This window comes from Tubulanus polymorphus, chromosome 4 (genome assembly GCF_964204645.1).
Source record: "Tubulanus polymorphus chromosome 4, tnTubPoly1.2, whole genome shotgun sequence".
In the NCBI taxonomy this organism is placed as follows: domain Eukaryota; kingdom Metazoa; phylum Nemertea; class Palaeonemertea; order Tubulaniformes; family Tubulanidae; genus Tubulanus; species Tubulanus polymorphus.
In genome coordinates, this window is record NC_134028.1 from 3,901,403 (window position 1) to 3,907,953 (window position 6,551).

Here is a 6,551-nt window from a genome sequence, read left to right on the forward strand (position 1 = left end):
GCTCGCACGTATTTCGGAGGTGTTTTCCGGCGTTTCGTTTCTAGTTTGAAGTCTTTCATTATGGCACGAATATCGTCACGTGAACAGACAATACCGCCTTCGCGTGGATGAATACGTTTACTCGAGATCTGACTTTCGCTTAAAGAACGACATTCTTGACAAGGAGGGGAACGTCTCCGTCCAGTCTTTAACAAATACTGTCTACCAGCTAGATTCCGATCGCAGCTGGGGCTACAAGCTATAAACTCTTCCAAATGTATGCGCTCCACTCTGGTCGGTGTCTCTTCGCCGCTTTTCGAACGAGCTTCTTTAGCCATACGAAAATCGCTCAAACTAGTCAAACTGCTTCTCCGTCGGAAATGTTCGCGAACCATTTCCGACGGAGGAGGCCACTCCGTAGTCTGCACAACATGGCGTCGAATTTTCTCTTTCACTTTATTCAAAATAACCGACGGCGTGCTAATCGATCGAGATATTTGATGACAATCCGAATAATTGATATCGGCCCTTTCGATCAGTGGTTCCCCGCACATGACCGTATTCCTTCTCACCAACTGAAATTTAGTCCTCTTCTGAGCGAGAGTCTCGTTGTTGCCGGGTGGAGTCGTTTCACTGCCGGAGTTTGAACGCGGTCTGATTTTGTTTCTATCCGCGGCGGAGTCTGTCGTCGCCGCGCCGTTATCCGAATCAATTGAACCCTTCGATTCACGTCTGCTGTCTAAGAGTAACCGCGCGCATTCGTCTGGGTCGCTATCGTCAGCGGATACGACTTCCGTTTTAGACAAGTAATCGTCGGGAACGGTTAAACTACGATTGTACAGAATCCGTCGTCGCTTGGCATTATCTGTCTGCATTGTCGACGCGAGCTCGTTATTTATAAACTCTACGTATTGAATGCCACCAGGTGATGACGTAAATTTATTTCTGATGGATTTCAATTTGTATTATGAATCTCTCTCTCTCTCAGCGCTCGACGCTAAACCACGGCAGCAACGGTGTTGACATTATCTGAAATAACAAATGAAAACGTCTTTGAGAGAGAAATTATTCATCAAAAACTTCATTCGATGATGTATGATGCTTCGTACACGTCGTCGTTGTAATCAGAGCCCCGGAAATCAATACAAATATGAAATAGAGATGGGGCACATTTTTCAACTTCTTACGATGTAATCATACATAGATCTACAGATATTGTTTACGTCGGTCTAATTGATGCTTTTTAGAAATGGAAGAAAAATTATCGAAATGTTATATTTCAGAGTTTCTGTGGATATACGCGCATATATATGTTACATAAGCTTCTTTCGAGTGATAATGATAATTCGCGTGTCTCAGTTACAAATTTAGACGATTCTTCAAACTAATTCCTAATTCCTAATCCTATTAGTATAACAGCCACACTGCTATAGACACGACAAAACAACATCAGTCACGTATCAATCTTCAAACATCACTGTCATCGGCTTAGGGATAAAAACACGTTTTGATGTCGAAATACAAAAGACTACACAAAACCCAGGCAGCTCAGCTTTCTCTAATCATTTCATAAAGTCCTTAGTCTTTACATCATGTGCACCCAAGCCTGCCTTAGAAATATGGCATTTCCATGATTCTGGGAATACATCTGAACCCTCGAGAACAATGTGACGTTACATGTTTCCGTACTGTCGTAAATGTCAACGTCAGACTTCGGAAAGAAGCATCATTATGAAGAACGGGCTCATCTTGAGGCAAAATGCAGACCATGATAATAACATAAGCTGAATTATTCATCGAGGAAATGCATTCGATAGTTAGTTCTATACATCTCGGGAATACTTTGATTGGAACCCATTTACGCTGGGGACAAAAACTGGGGGTTAAATAGCACTTTATATATAACCATGTTATCCAAATGAGCGCTAGTGCTGTGACTGCCTCTACCCTTCAGAAAGCACTTGACGATTCCATTATTGAGGGAATCAAACTCGACAATGGTTCTGACAAAATCGTCCAAAATGGAATTTTCAAGCCAGTGCCCCTTCACACATTGCCTCAGCTTTTTGAAGATGGTTAACCACGCAATTCAATCATGACACACAGTTCACGAAGAAGGGTACAGAATTTTCACGAATCTAACCAAATCGAGGAATAGATTGAATCCTACGATTTGTTCGTTTTATACAGATAAAGTCTAACTAAGGATAAAGGGTTATAGAAAATACATTGATTTAAAATGACTCCGCTAAAATCACCAGATATCTTTTCATTTTTCTTCACTAATATGTATAGGCGTATGTACGTGGAACGTTATAAGGTAATAATTGTAATGAATGACGGTTATCTGCGTAATATCTGATATACCAACTCTCATTACTTAGTTTATAGGCTGCCATTATTTACGTTTAATCTTGATATCCGTGCTTTGATTAGATTCTCAATTTCCTTTAGTGCTCTCTACGCAAAATACCATAATGCAACAGCCGCCTGACGGGTTCGTGTGGTTATATCCCATATTCAGTTAATACGCTTCTAATGTAGAGAAGCATTGATGAAATTATTTTCAGACACAGATACGCCATGCGCAAATGTAATTTTTTTGTGGAGCCATAAACTGATTGTAATTGTAATTGTGGGGTGAAGTAAACATTTACGTGGACTCGGAAGACGCTTCAAATTTTCACTCACAACTCCCGGAACGGAATTTACGAACAACTAACAACTAAGGCAGGGGCGGAGCATAACTCACCTCTTTTTAACTGGTCGACACTTTCATGATTATGCGGACTGACTATTTCTACATGCATGAACATACTGCATAATTTACGTAGTTTGATGTTCACATACATGCACGCATTAGATTGATATTCATTCACGTAATGGACATCTGACATGACAGTCTATTGAACGTATACTGTAACATATTGAAAAGATCACGCTGACTTTGCTTCCGATTAAAGCCAGCTGGTATATACATTGGAGGTGGTGTAATCAACAACAAAAAAGAATTATTCGAAACAGAAATTGAAATTTCTATGCATATCAGAGAATTGGTTTATATCTTTAATATTGTTTATGTCAAAACTGGGAGAGATAATGACAGATTAACTATCCAAAATCCAGGGGGCAGTTCCATTCACAATTCTGGATCCAGTGTTCCACAGTTTCGATTTGACTCTAATATTCACTCAATAAAACTGAACTGCTTTCTAACTCACAACGTGGCGAACCAGATACTGGGATATACTTAAATATCTGAGGTAAATTATCGCAGTGAACTCACTTTAACTAGTCATGTCTAACTTTACAAAACGAAAAGCGCTATACGTCAAAGGCTGAAGAACTATTAAAAGTCATCTGAATTGGAATGTTCTCTGCAGACTGGAGCATGAAATTCGTCCGTACCAGATTTAAAACAAATTAAATTCAGGCAGGCAGTTCATTCAACCGATGTAGATTTCAATAAGATGAGATGCGACTTGACGTGGAATCGGATTACGCATGCATTTCTGATGTTGGATTGATGTTACGGCTGTTAAATGAATTACTTCGTTTCCGACTGCCGACACGGGACCAATCGTAAAATAAAAATCTGATTTCTAAAACCGGAATGAAACGCAAACAAAACGTGACTGACTGTGTCGGAGAAACCGGACCGACCCCGTCCGTGATTAAAATCCAACGTGGTGTCTCCATGTTTGAAAATGTTCACAAAATGTTTTTTAAATGACATTTGATTAAATATCTTTAAAACACGAGCTATTCCACAATTACTGGTGGTTAGATATCTAACCTTTACCTTAAGCCTGTAGGGAGCCATCAAAAAACTACACTGGGAATGGTTTCGCTCGAGGAAATTTTCCTTTTAATGGTGTATCATAAATGATGTATAAGCAGGCATAAACTCGAAGGGGTGGGGTAATATTTACAAATAGACTAAGAAAAAACATTTTGAAAATAGATCCGTTAAACGCGTATTTAACCATAAATGTGTTCGCATTATGCAGTTGAAATTACTATTTTGATGATGACCGCGTTGCAATGGGTTAAAGATAGAACATATCGCCGAGAATGATGGAATAAAAAGCGAAACCGTTTCGACCGCACCTTCAAGTTCAGATTAAGGTTGAACGAAGATCATATTCTAATACGACGGCATTCTATTTTCGAGCGTCACACGCCGTGTTCTATAAATGATATCTTCAGGACAAGAACCGGTGTGGGATAATTGTATGACGCACTTCAGTAAATCTAGTTGCAATGGGTAAACGATCAAAAGGGTGATACTTAATTCTCCTGACGTCGTGTGTTTAGTGGAAAATACTAAGACTGTAACATTAATAGAATGGCAGGTTATTCTTATCGTACGTAATCAGTGTTCCTTTCACATGCATTAACTGCTATTTTCCGGTCCCCTAGGCATTCCTAGTATCGGAAGTCGACGCTACAGCCACCGTTAAATTTGTTCTCGAGTTTTCACGGGAGAATATCGGAGAGAGCGAGAGAGAAAAAACAAAGGCTTTAGACGTTTTAACAACCAGAAATAGAGCCACCAATTTGTGGCGATCAGGTCTACAGTGGTGTCGGATCGTCCATCAGTGCTGATTTAGCAAACTGGCCGTCTGAACTTTCCAAAGTTTCATCACCACGAACTTTACCACGATGAAAAAAAATAGATAGATCTGGATGAAAAGATTGTGTTATGCCGCGCAAATGATGCAAATATGAACACACCAAAGGCAAATACCGACAAAAAATAATCAGCTACGCCTGCAACTTCCAAGAATTAAGTGATAACAGGATAAGAACGAGAGAGCGAGAGGAAGGAGGAGACCAAAATAATATTCTGATGAAATCTATCGGCGAGAATCCTGTATAAAGAATCCATTGTCGTCAGTAGCGTCTGCGCCTCGTGAATATGAAAGGTCGTGGCATTTAAACAATATTCCCGAGAATTAGTCGCTAAAAGCAAAATAGGTAGAATATCAAAAGAGATGGATTTTCGCCGCTTAGTATATCGACCGGTTTGTTCCCCGTGCGCGTCTGAAAAAAAGTCTACCGCCGCAACATCGTCATCGACAGTTCGGTGCGAACCTCACCAATGATTTTCAATCTTCGATAGCGAAATAAACAGAACATTATATCGAATGATATGTATTTGTAGATTTCCCAGAGGATCCGAGTGAACATGCCGGTGCAACTTGAATATTCCACGAAAAAATAACTGAACCGTGGCCTGAAATTGTTTGGCTCAGTAGACCAATATGTCGATGCGAACTTTATTAGTACAGGAAATACCTCGGTTTTTTATCAGGGCCATATTTGAAATTCTTATCTTTGATATTAAATTATTCTAGTGATATTCAGTAAACCCCCGCTTTGCGTAAAGCCGTCATTTCAATTATCCTTAATTACACGACGCCAATCGTAGCTCCACGTCCAGACAATTAAAAATCAGATCAGCTGAATATGGAAATTGTCGTCACAAGCGTTTTGTTTCATTCAGAGATTCTGAATTTCTGTCGCTAATCTGTCACACAAACTGATGCATCAACTTGGCCAGGTATATCGCTCTATTTCTGTCTACTGCGTGATTGATTATGGAACAACGATGGACGAGGAATCATCCGAAATGGCATCATTCACACAGGAAGGGTCGCTCTTCTTTTTTCGTGTCAAGATAAATGAGCTACAAATGAAATTAACGCCGAGCGATGATCATCAGAGTGAATAAACCAAACGACAGGTAAAAATCCACACTCGGAGATACTCAAGGTCAATTGGATCCTGTCGCTGTGCACTTCGACATTTATACACGTCACCATGGCAACTGAAACAAATCAACGGTTTATATGACACTGGTTTGGCCAGTGTATAAAAGTTGGCTACTGTCGTGTCTGTCGGTGTGACATTGCATGACAGTTCATTACGGGGGCCACTAACCCGGTCATCACCACCACGTCTATCATGACTGACAACTCCTCAATTAATTACACGACGTCTCTTGTTACCAGGCACATCTACAGTTTAGAGTCGAGGCAACTAGAGAGCTTTCAAGAAAAAAAGACTTCTGCGTTTCCGGTTTGGGTGAAAGGCCCGGATGTAGTTGATTCTGATGGTTGTCAAAGCGGTGCTATCATTGGATAAAAAAACCCACTGTCTCAGCGATCGATGCTCGCGCGCGAAAACCAAAAAAGCGTAGAGAGATATTAGTATTACGCATTATATGCAAAGTAGATCCGCGTGGCCTGTTCCAAGTGTCACGTGGTTGTCGGTGGAGATTGGGAAATTAATGAGAACGTTAAGACGGATTTATCTTGTCACCTGAGAAGAGATCTTAGCGGATTTAAATCACTCATTAATATCACCGTTGACAGATATGTGAATCGTTATTGCTTTAGGAATTGAATTTGACTTATAGTTTATCCGTCAAAATGAAGAATTAACTAATGTATAATTTGGGCATATGCATCGTAAAATGAGGATTGGACTTAAGACACTTCAAAACGTCATTGCTAAGTAGCCCAATGTAACCCCAAGTTGAAAGTGACACGATGTAGCTTGCAAAA